Source organism: Sminthopsis crassicaudata, chromosome 1 (genome assembly GCF_048593235.1).
Source record: "Sminthopsis crassicaudata isolate SCR6 chromosome 1, ASM4859323v1, whole genome shotgun sequence".
NCBI lineage: Eukaryota > Metazoa > Chordata > Mammalia > Dasyuromorphia > Dasyuridae > Sminthopsis > Sminthopsis crassicaudata.
The window spans coordinates 123,346,356-123,358,940 of NC_133617.1; positions in this window are offsets into that span (position 1 = coordinate 123,346,356).

A 12,585-nucleotide genomic window follows, 5' to 3' on the forward strand; every position below is an offset into this window, starting at 1 on the left:
TTCTCTGTTTACATCCTACTTGATTTAGGTATCAGTATCATGTCTGTATCATAAAAGGAATAAGGTAGGAGTCCTTCATTCCCTATTTTTTCAAAAAAGTTTATTGAAGTTAATTGTTCTTTAAATGTTTTTTAGAATTCACATATAAATCCATCTGCTTAATAGCTTGTTTTATTCATTTCTCTAAAATGGGACTATTTAAGTAAATTATTTCCTCTTCTGTTAATCTGTGCAATCTATATTTTTGTAGGTATTCCTCCATTTAATTTAGGCTATCAAATTTATTGGAATAAAGTTAGGCAAAGTAACTCCTAATTATTGCTCTAATTTCCTCTTCATTGTTAGAAAGCTCTTTTATTTAGTTTTTGAGACTTAATTTGATTTTCCTCTTTCCTTTTTTTAATCAAATTAACAAAAGGTTTATTTATTTTGTTGATTTTTTCATAAAACTAACTCTTAGTCTTATTTATTAAATTGTTATTTTTTTACTTTCAATTCAATTAATCTCTCCTTTTATTTTTAGAATTTCAAGTTTGAAATTTGATTGGGGTTTTTAATTTGTTCTAGATTTTTTAGTTGCAAGCCCAATTCATTGATCTTCTCTTACTTTATTTTACCTAAGAAAGCATCTAGTGATGTAAAATTTCCCTTTTTATTGCTTTGGCTGCATTCCACAAATTTTGTTATGTTGCCTCATTATTGTTATTCTCTTGGATGATTGTGTCTATGATTTGCTGTTTCATCCATTTAATTTAGGATGAGTATTTAGTTCCCTATTACTTTTTGGTCTATTTTCCTCTGGCTTTTTATTGAAAGTAATTTCATTGTATCATGATCTTGAAAATGCATTTAATATTTCTGCCTTTCTATATTTGATTTTGAGGTCTTTATGTCCTAATATATGATCAGTGTTTGAATAGGTTCCATGAACTGCTGAGAAGGCATAATCCTTTTTGTTTCCATTCAATTTTCTCTAAAGATCTATCATATCTAGCTTTTAGAGTATTCTATTTACCTCTTTAATTTCTTTCTTATTTATTTTGTAGTTTGATTTATCTAGTTCTGAGAGAGCAAGGTTGAGGTTTCCCAGTCTTATAGTTTTATTGTCTATTTCTTCTTGCAGCTTTCTTTGCTTCTCCTTTAGGAATTTAGATGCTACACCATTTGGTACATATATGTTTTATATTGATATTGCTTCATTATCTATGGTTCACTTTAGCAAGATATAGTTTGCTTCCTTATCTCTTTTAATTAGATCAATTTTTTTTTTGCTTTTGCTTGATCTGAGAAAAGGATGACTACCCCTGTTTTGTTTTGTTTTGTTTTCCTCACCTGAAGCATAATAGATTCTGCTCCAGGCTTTTATCTTTACTCTGGATATATTGCTCTGCTTGAAATGTGTTTCTTGTAAACAACATATTGTAGGATTCTGGCTTTTAATCTAGGCTTCTATTTCCTTATACTTTATGGGGGAGTTTGCCCCATTCACATTTATGATTAGAATGACTAATTCTCTATTTCCTGCCATCTTATTAACCCAAAATTATACTTTTCCCTTTTCTTTTCCCCTTTCCCTCCTCCCCAGTATTTTACTTATGAACACTACTTGCCTCAAGCATTCCACTTCCTTTAGAGACCCTCCCCCTTTCTTATTTATCCCCCTTAATATTTCTGTTTTCCATTTTATTTAGTATATCCCTTTCCTTTTCCCTTTTGCTCTCCCAGTTTTCTATAAGGTGAGAGAAATTTCTCAGTGAAACCAAATATGTACAATATTTTTATTTGGGCCAAATCTGATGAGAGTAAGATTCATGCAGTGTTCATCATTGTCCCATCTTTCCTCCCATTATAATGTTTTCTTTGCCTCTTCCTGAGATGTAATTTTCCCCATTTTACCTTCACTTTCACCTGTTTTTATGGCACAATCCCCATTCAACCTATATTTTATTTTTTATATTATAACAGTAACTCAAGTTATGCATTCATTCTCTATATATATACCCATAAGAAAAATATAGTTCTCAAGAGTTCTTTTCTTTTTACCTTTCCATGCTTCTCTTCAGTTTTATAGTTAGAGGTCAATTTTTTTGTTTGTTTAGCTCTGATCTTTGCATAAGAAATAAAGGGAATTTATCAGTTTCATTGAATGTCCATCTTATTCTCTAAAATAAAATGCTCCACTTAGCAGGGTAAATTATTCGTGGTTGTATTACAAGTTCTTTCAAATTTTGGAATATCAGATTCCAGGCCCTTCTATTTTTTTAAAGTGGAAGCTGCTAGGTCCTGGGCAATCATAACTGTGGGTCCTTGGTATTGGAATTGTTTCTTTCTGGCTCCTACAAATATTTTTAAATTAATTTTATAATTATTTATATTTATAATAAATATATATTTATAATTATAATTTTTTGAAAGTACATATGCATAGATACTTTTTTACAACATTATCCCTTATACTCCCTTCTGTTCTGAATTTTAACCCTCCTTCCTTCCACCCTGTCCCCTACATATATATATACATATATATATGCAGAACCGAATTTTGTTGTTGTTATTGCAAAAGAAGAATTGGATTCAGAAGGTAAAAATAATCTGGGGAGAAAAATAAAAAAATGCTAACAGTTTACACTCATTTCCCTATGTTCCTTCTCTCTGGGTGTAGCTGATTTTGTCCATCAGGGATCAATTGGAATTGTTTTACCTCTTCTCTATGTTGAATATATCCACTTCCATCAGAATACATTCTCATATGAATTTCAAGGGAAGTAATGAAGAAAATTAAGTGAAGGTGGTCTAGCTGTACCTGATCTAGAACTGTATTATAAAGCAACAGTCACCAAAACCATTTGGTATTGGCTAAGAAATAGACTAGTTGATCAGTGGAATCAGTTAGGTTCACAGGGCAAGATAGTGAATAAAAATAGCAATCTAGTGTTTGACAAAACCAAACATCCCAAATTTTGGGATAAGAATTCATTATTTGACAAAAACTGCTGGGAAAAGTGGAAATTAGTATGGCAGAAACTAGGCATGGACACACATTTAACACCACATACTAAGATTAGATCAAAATGGGTCCAAGATTTAGGCATAAAGAACGAAATCATAAATAAATTGGAGGGAAATGGGATGGTTTACCTCTCAGACTTGTGGGAGAGAAAAGAGTTTGTGTCCAAGGGAGAACTAGAGACCATTATTGATCACAAAATAGAACATTTTGATTACACCAAATTAAAAAGTTTCTGCACAAACAAAACTAATGCAAACAAGATTAGAAGGGAAGTAACAAATTGGGAAAACATTTTTACAGTTAAAGGTTCTGATAAAGGCCTCATCTCCAAAATATACAGAAAATTGACTTTAATTTATAAGAAATCAAGCCATTCTCCAATTGATAAATGGTCAAAGGATATGAACAGACAATTTTCATATGATTCAAATTGAAACTGTTTCCACTCATATGAAAGAGTGTTCCAAATCACTATTGATCAGAGAAATGCAAATTAAGACAACTCTGAGATATCATTACACACCTGTCAGATTGGCTAAGATGACAGGAACAAATAACGATGAATGTTGGAGGGGCTGTGGGAAAACTTGGACACTGATGCATTATTGGTGGAGTTGTGAAAGAATCCAACCATTCTGGAGAGCAATCTGGAATTATGCCCAAAAAGTTATCAAAATGTGCATAACCTTTGACCCAGCCATATTACTACTACTGGGCTTATATCCCAAGGAAATACTAAAGAAGGGAAAGGGACCTGTATGTGCCAAAATGTTTGCGGCAGCCATTTTCATAGTGGCTAGAAGCTGGAAGATGAATGGATGTCCATCAATTGGAGAATGGTTGGGTAAATAATGGTATATGAATGTTATGGAATATTATTGTTCTGTAAGAAATGACCAACAGGAGAAATACAGAGAGGCTTGGAGAGACTTACATCAACTGATGCTGAGTGAAACGAGCAGAGCCAGAAGATCATTATAAACTTCAACAATGATATTGTACGAGGATGTATTCTGATGGAAGTGGATTTCTTCAACATAGAGAAGAGCTAATCCAATTCCAGTTGATTAATGATGGACAGAATCAGCTACATCCAGAAAAGGAACACTGCAAAATGAGTGTAAACTGTTATTTTTACCTTCTGAATCCAATTCTTCCTGTGCAACAAGAAATTCTGTTCTACACACATATATTGTATATAGAATATATTGTAATATATTTAACATGTACAAGACTGCCTGCCATCTTGGGGAGGGGGTTGGGGGGAGGAAGGGAAAAAATCTGAACAGAAGTAAGTGCAAGGGATAATGTTGTAAAAAATTACCCATGCATATGTACTGTCAAAAAAAAGTTATAATTATAAAATAAAATTAAAATTAAATAAACAAACAAAAAAATAATACATTCTCATACAATATCATCGTTGAAGTGTATAATGATCTCCTAGTTCTGCTCATTTCACTCAGCATCAGTTGATATAAGTCTCTCCAAGCCTCTCTGTATACATCCTGTTGGTCATTTCTTACAGAACAATATTCCATAACATTCGTATACCATAATTTACACGACCATTCTCCAGTTGATGGACATCCATTCACTTTCCAGTTTCTAGCAACTACAAAAAGGGCTGCCACAAACTTTTTGGCACATACATGTCTCTACTTTAGATTTTCTTTGGGATATAAGCCAAATAGTAGCACTGCTGGATCAAAGCTTATGCACAGTTTGATAACTTTTTGGGCATAGTTCCAAACTGCTCTCCAGAATGGCCGGAATATTTCACAACTCCACCAACAATGCATCAATGTCCCAGTTTCCCCACATCCCCTAAAACATTCATCATTATTTGTTCCTGTCATCTTAGCCAATCTGACAGGTGTGTAATGATATCTCAGAGTTGTCTTAATTTGCATTTCTCTGATCAATAGTGATTTGGAACACTCTTTCATATGAGTAGAAATAGTTTCAATTTCATCATCTGAAAATTGTATGATCATATCCTTTGACCATTTGTCAATTGGAGAATGGCTTGATTTGTTATAAATTAGAGTCAATTCTATGTATATTTTGGAGCTGAGGCCTTTATCAGAACCTTTAACTATAGAAATGTTTTCCCAATTTGTTACTTCCCTTCTAATCTTGCTTGCATTATTTTTGTTTGTAAAAAAGCTTTTTAATTTGATGTAAACAAATTTTTCAATTTTGTGATCAATAATGATCTGTAGCTCTCCATTGGTGACAAATTCCTTCCTCCTCCCCAAGTCTGAGAGGTAAACTATCCTATGTTCCTCTAATTTATTTATGATCGTTCTTTATGCCTAAATCTTGGAACCACTTTGATCTTATCTTAGTATGTGCTGTTAAATGTGGATCCATGCCTAGTTTCTCTGATATTAATTTCCAGTTTTCCCAGCAGTTTTTGTCAAAAAATGAATTCTTATCTCAAAAGTTGGGATGTTTGGGTTTGTCAAACACTAGATTTCTATTTTTATTCACTCTCTTGCCCTGTAAAACTAACTGATTCCACTGATCAAATAATCTCTTTATTAGGCAATAACAAATGCTTTTGCTGACTGCTGCTTTATAATATAGTCCTAGATCAGGTACAGCTAGGCCACCTTTATTTGATTTTTTTTTTCATTACTTCGCTTGAAACTCTTGACCTTTTGTTCTTCCATATGAATTTTGTTGTTATTTTTTCTAGGTCATTAAAATAGTTTCTTGGGAGTCTGATTGGTATGGCACTAAATAAATAGATTAGTTTAGGGAGTATTATCATCTTGATTATATTTGCTCGGCCTATCCAAGAGCATTAATGTCCTTCCAGTTATTTAAATCTGACTTTATTTTGTGGAAAGTGTTTTGAAATTTTGCTCATATAATTCCTGACTTTCCTTTGGTAGCTATAGTCCCAAATATTTTATACTCTCGACCATTATTTTGAATGGTATTTCTCTTTGCATCTCTTGCTGTTGGATTGTGTTGGTAATGTATAAAAATGCTGAGGATTTATGTGGATTTATTTTATATCCTGCAACTTTGCTAAAGTTCTGAATTATTTCTAATAGCTTTTTTAGCAGAGTCTTTGGGGTGCTCTAAGTATTCCATCATGTCATCTGCAAAGAGTGATAGTTTGATTTCCTCATTACCTACTCTAATTCCTTGAATCTTTTTCTTGGTTCTTATTGCCGAGGCTAGCATTTCTAGTACTATATAGAATAGTAATGGTGATAGTGGGCAACCTTGTTTCACTCCTGATCTTACAGGGAAAGGTTCCAATTTATTGCCACGACATTTGATGTTTACTGAAGGTTTTAAATATATGCTCATTATTATTTTAAGGAATAATCCATTTATTCCTATACTCTCAAGTGTTTTTAGTAGGAATGGATGTTGGATTTTATCAAATGCTTTTTCTACATCTATTGACATGGTCATCTATTTTTTGGTAATTTGGCTATTGATATAGTTGATTATGATTATGCTAATAGTTTTCCTAATATTGAACCCTCCCAGCATTCCCTGTAGAAATACCACTAGGTTATAGTGTATTATCCTGGGGATGATTTTCAGAAGTCTTTTTGCTAATATCTTATTTAAGATTTTAGCATCAATATTCATTAAGGAGATTGGTCTATAGTTTTCTATATACCAAGTGGTACAGCATCTAAATTCTTAAAAGAGAAATTAAGAGAGCTGCAGGGAGAAATAGGTAGCAAACTATAATAGTAATTACTAGGTAAATTAGAAGAATTAGGTAAATAAAATAAAATAAATAAATAAGAAAGAAGTTGAAGAGGTAAATATGGCAAAAGTTAAATGGAGACAGGAGTACACTTTCTTCTTAGCAGTTCATAGAACCTATACAAAAATTGATCATATTCTAGGACATAAAAAACTCAAAATCAAATGCAGTAAGGCAGAAATAGTAAATGCATCCTTTTCAGACCACAATGCAATGAAAATTATATTTAATAAAAAGCCAGGGGAAAATAGACCAAAAATATTTGGAAACTAAATAATCTTATACTAAAGAATGATTGGGTAAAACAGAAAATCATAGACATAATTAATAACTTCACCCAAGAAAATGACAATAATGAGACATTATACCAAAATGTGTGGGATACAGCCAAAGCAGTAATAAGGGGAAGCTTTATATCTCTAGAAGCCTACTTGCATAAAATAGAGAAAGAGAGAGTCAACAAATTGGGCTTACAACTAAAATTGCTAGAAAAGGAACACATTAAAAACCCCCAGACAAACACAAAACTTGAAATTCTAAAATTAAAAGGTGAGATTAATAAAACTGAATGTTAAAAAAATTTGAATTAATAAAACTAAGAGTTGCTTCTATGAAAAAACCAACAAAATAGACAAACCATTAGTAAATCTGATTAAAAAGAAGGAAAGAGAAAAAGCAAATTGTTAGTCTTGAAAATGAAAAGGGAGAATTCACCACTAATGAAGAGGAAATAGAACAATAGTTAGGAGCTACTTTGCTCAACTTTATGCCAATAAATTCAATAACTTAAATGAAATGGAAGATACCTTCAAATATATAGCTTGCCCAGATTAACAGAGGAAGCAGTAAGTAGTCTAAATAGTCCCATCTCAGAAAAAAGAAATAGACCAAGCTATTAACAAACTTCCTAAGAAAAAATCCCCAGGACCAGATGGATTTACATGTGAGTTCTACCAAACATTTAAAGAACAACTAACTCCAATGCTATATAAACTATTTGAAAAAATAGGGATTGAAGGAGTCCTACCAAATTCATTTTATGACACAGACATGGTACTAATACCAAACCAGGTAGATTGAAAACTGAGAAAGAAAACTATAGACCAATTTCCTTAATGATCTAAAATCTTAAATAAGATATTACTAAAAAGACTTCAGAAAATCATCCCCAGGATAATATACTATGATCAAGTAGGATTTATCCCAGGAATGCAGGGCTGGTTTAATATTAGGAAAACTATTAGTATAATTGAACATATTGATAATTAAATTAATTAAACCATATGATTATCTCAATAGATGCAGAAAAAGCATTTGATAAAATCCAACATCCATTCCTACTAAAAACGCTTGAGAGTATAGGAATAAATGGACTATTGTTTAAAATAATAAGGATCATATATTTATAACTGTCAGTAAACATCATATGCAATGGCGATAAGCTGGAACCTTTCCCTGTAAGATCAGGAGTGAAACAAGGTTGCCCCATTATCACCATTACTATTCAATATAGTACTAGAAATGCTAGCCTCGGCAATAAGATCCAAGAAAGGGATTCAAGGAATTAGAGTAGGAAATGAGGAAATCAAACTATCACTCTTTGCAGATGACATGATGGAATACTTAGAGCACCCCAAAGATTCTGCTAAAAAGATATTAGAAATAATTCAGAACTTTAGCAAGGTTGCAGGATACAAAATAAATCCACATAAATCCTCATGGTTTTTTTACATTACCAACATAATACAAGAGCAAGAGAGACAAAGAGAAATTCCATTCAAAATAACTGTCAATAGTATAAAATATTTGGGAATATATCTACCAAAGAAAAGCCATAAATTTTATGAGCAAAATTACAAAACACTTTTCACAAAAATAAAGTCAAATTTAAATAATTGGAAAGACATTGAGTGCTCTTGATTAGGCTGAGCGAATATAATCAAGATGATAATACTCCCTAAACTAATCTATTTATTTAGTGCTATACCAATCAGACTCCCAAGAAACTATTTTAATGACCTAGAAAAATAACAACAAAATTCATATGGAAGAACAAAAGGTCGAGAGTTTCAAGGGAAGTAATGAAAAAAAAATCAAATGAAGGTGGCCTAGCTGTACCTGATATAGGACTATATTATAAAGGAGCAGTCACCAAAATCATTTGGTATTGGCTAAGAAATAGACTAGTTGGTCAGTGGAATCAGTTAGTTTTACAGGGCAAGAGAGTGAATAAAAATAGCAATCTAGTGTTTGACAAACTCAAACATCCCAACTTTTGAGATAAGAATTAATTATTTGACAAAAACTGCTGGGAAAACTGGAAATTGGTATGGCAGAAACCAGGCATAGACCCTCATTTAACGCCACATACTAAGATAATATCAAAATGGGTCCAAGATTTAGGCATAAAGAATGACATCATAAATAAATTAAAGGAACATAGGATAGTTTGCCTCTCAGACTTGTGGAGGAGGAAGGAATTTGTGTCCAAAGGAGAACTAAAGAACATTTTTTGATAACAAAATAGAAAATTTTGATTACATCAAATTAAAAAGGTTTTGCACAAGCAAAATTAATGCAAACAAGATTAGAAGGGAAATAAATTGGGAAAACATTTTTACAGTTAAAGGTTCTGATTAAGGCCTCATCTCCAAAATATACATAGAATTGACTCTAATTTATAAGAAATCAAGCCATTCTCTAATTGATAAATGGTCAAATAATATGAACAGACAATTTTCAGATGATGAATTTGAAACTATTTCCACTCATATGACAGTGTCCAAATCACTATTGATAGGAGAAATGCAAATTAAGACAACTCTGAGATACCACTACACACCTGTCATATTGGCTAAGATGACAGGAACAAATAATGACGAATGTTGGAGGGGCTATGGGAAAACTGGGACACTGATGCATTGTTGGTGGAGTTGTGAAGGATCCAACCATTCTCGAGAACAATCTGGAATTATGCCAAAAAAGTTATCAAACTGTGCATACCCTTTGACCCAGCAGTGCTACTACTGGCTTATATCCCAAAGAAATACTAAAGAGCGTAAAGAGACCTGTAAGTGCCAAAATGTTTGTGGCAGCCCTTTTTGTACTGGCTAGAAACTGGAAAATGAATGGATGTCCATCAATTGGAGAATGGTTGGGTAAATTATGGTATATGAATGTTATGGAATATTATTGTTCTATAAGAAATGACCAACAGCAGGAATACAGAGAGACTTAGAGAGACTTAGAGAGACTTACATCAACTGATGCTGAGTGAAACGAGCAGAACTAGGAGATCATTATAAACTTCAACATTGATACTGTATGAGGATGTGTTCTGATGGAAGTGGATATGTTCAACATAGGGAAGAGCTAATCCAATTCCAATTGATCAATGATGGACAGAATCAGCTATACCCAGAAAACGAACACTGGGAAATGAGTGTAAACTGTGAGCATTTTTTTGTTGTTGTTGTTTTTCTTCCCAGATTATTTTTAGCTTCCAAATACAATTCTTCCTTTGCAACAACAACAACAAAATTCGGTTCTGCACATATATATTGTACCTACGATATATTATTGGATATGTAATATGTATGGGAATGCCTCCCACTCCTGGACTCTGTCCTGTGATTGCTGATTGAAACAGACCTTTTCTGGTGATCTTTGAACTTATCTTCTTATCATAATTCATTTCACTCCTAATATTCAAGGTTTCTGCCAGTCCAGAACTAATTCAGAGGCTGGATTTGCTAATTAGTCTGAGGAATGTAGGAGAATGTCAGAAAAAAAGTGTGTCCTCTCCACCATTTTGGCTTACCCCTGCAAGTCTTCATGGTCAAGAATTTCAAGGGAATCAATGAAAAGAAATGCAAAGGAAGGTGGCCTAACTGTATCAGATCTAAAACTATATTATAAAGCATCAGTCATCACAACCATTTGGTACTGGCTAAGAAATAGAGTAATGGATCAACAGAATACATTAAGTTTACAGGATAACATAGTCAATGACTACTGTAATCTAGTGTTTGAAAATCCCAAAGACTCCATATTTGGGGATAAGAACTCACTATCTGACAAAAACTGCTGGGAAAAATTAGAAACTAGTATGGTAGAAACTAGGCATTGACCCAAACTTAATACCATATATCAAAATAAGATAAAAATGGTTTCATGATTTATACATTAGGAATGATATAAACAAATTAGAAGAACATATGATAGTTTTCCTCTCAGATTTGTGGAGGAAGGAATTGTGACTAAAGAACTAGAGATAATTATTGATCACAGAACAGATAATTTTTCGCATATTAAGTTAAAAAGTTTTTGTACAGGGGGGCGGAGCCAAGATGGCAGAGAAGAAACACACGACTCTGTGAATGTCCTTACTCCCTCATAACCAATTAGATAAATAGCCTCAGAAATAGCTCTGGACTGATAGATACCACAAGGACTGGAAGCAAGACTTACCAGTTGAAGAGAATCTGGAGTTTCAACAGAAAAGGTCAGTCCCCAGGGGAGGAAGAAGAGAGGCCAGCACAGACTGCTGGGTGCTAGCATACTGCGCCGATTGCGCTGGGAAGGGCTCTGGGATCAGAGAAGCCGCTGAGATAAAGGAATCTGGCACAGGCTGTTAGCTCTTCTCTGCTTATAATATAGCAGTTCAGAAGGGAAATCTAAACACTTTAAAAATTCAGATAGATTAGATTTTCCCAGGTCCGGGGGGTGACTCAGCAGATCTCGGCACGTTTGGTGTGGCCTCTAGCTCCCACCTGAGACTAGTTAAAGAGATTGACAAGTGGGCGGAAACGGCCCAATGCAACACACACTGCCTAGCTTAGCTGGAGGGGGTGGAACTCAGGTGTGGAACTCACCTCCTGAAGTCCCAAAGAAGTGGAACCTTTGAACTAGGGGCCACAGTTTCTGGCAGACACTTCCAGTTTGAACACAGGGGCTTTTCACGTCACCTGCTGCAGACATCCACGCCCCACCAGGAAGCATAGGCTGGGATTTATGCCTTCTTTACTTCAATCTCAAAAGTCAGGGAGCCGCTAGAACAAAATGCCCTCAAGGCACAGCAGTGCTAGTCACCTCTGAGGGACGTCCAGGGAGGGGATGGGGAACTCTATCCGAGAGCTATATCTTAGCTCAGGCCCAAGAACCCCTGCATCCATCCAGTCTGGGAGGAAGCTGGTAAAGAAGTAAATAAATAAATTCCTACCCCAGGGACAGACCCCAAAAGATTTTTTAAATAGGAACAAAAAAGCCAGAAAAACCATAGATTCCTTCTACACAGAGAAAGAGCGGGTATCCAACCCCGAGGAGGTTAACAGCAAAGATTCAGCAGATAACAACTTAAAAGGGAATGATTCCTGCCCCCCATCACATAACTCTCTCCTTGAAGAGACTATTAAAAAGTTAAGGGAGTTTGAAGAAAAATGGGGAAAGGAAAGGGAAGCTATGATAAAGAATAACAACGTCCTGAAATTGGAGTTGGAAAAAATAAAGAATTCACAGGAGATGCAGGGAAACAAAATTTATGAATTAGAAAAGGTTAAAAAATCACAGGAAAGTAGGATTTCTGAATTGGAAAAGATAAAAAAGTTTCAAGAAAATAGGATTTCTGAATTGGAAAAAGAAAATAATTCTCAAAAAAAAATTAGGGAAATGGAAAAAAATTCAATAGAGCAAAATAATTCATTTAAAAACGAAATTGGGCATTTACAAAAAGAACTAAAAATTGTGAAAGAAGAAAATAATTCCTTAAAAGTCAGGATAGAACAAATAGAAATGAATGATTCACAGAGAACCCAAGAATCAGTCAAACAAA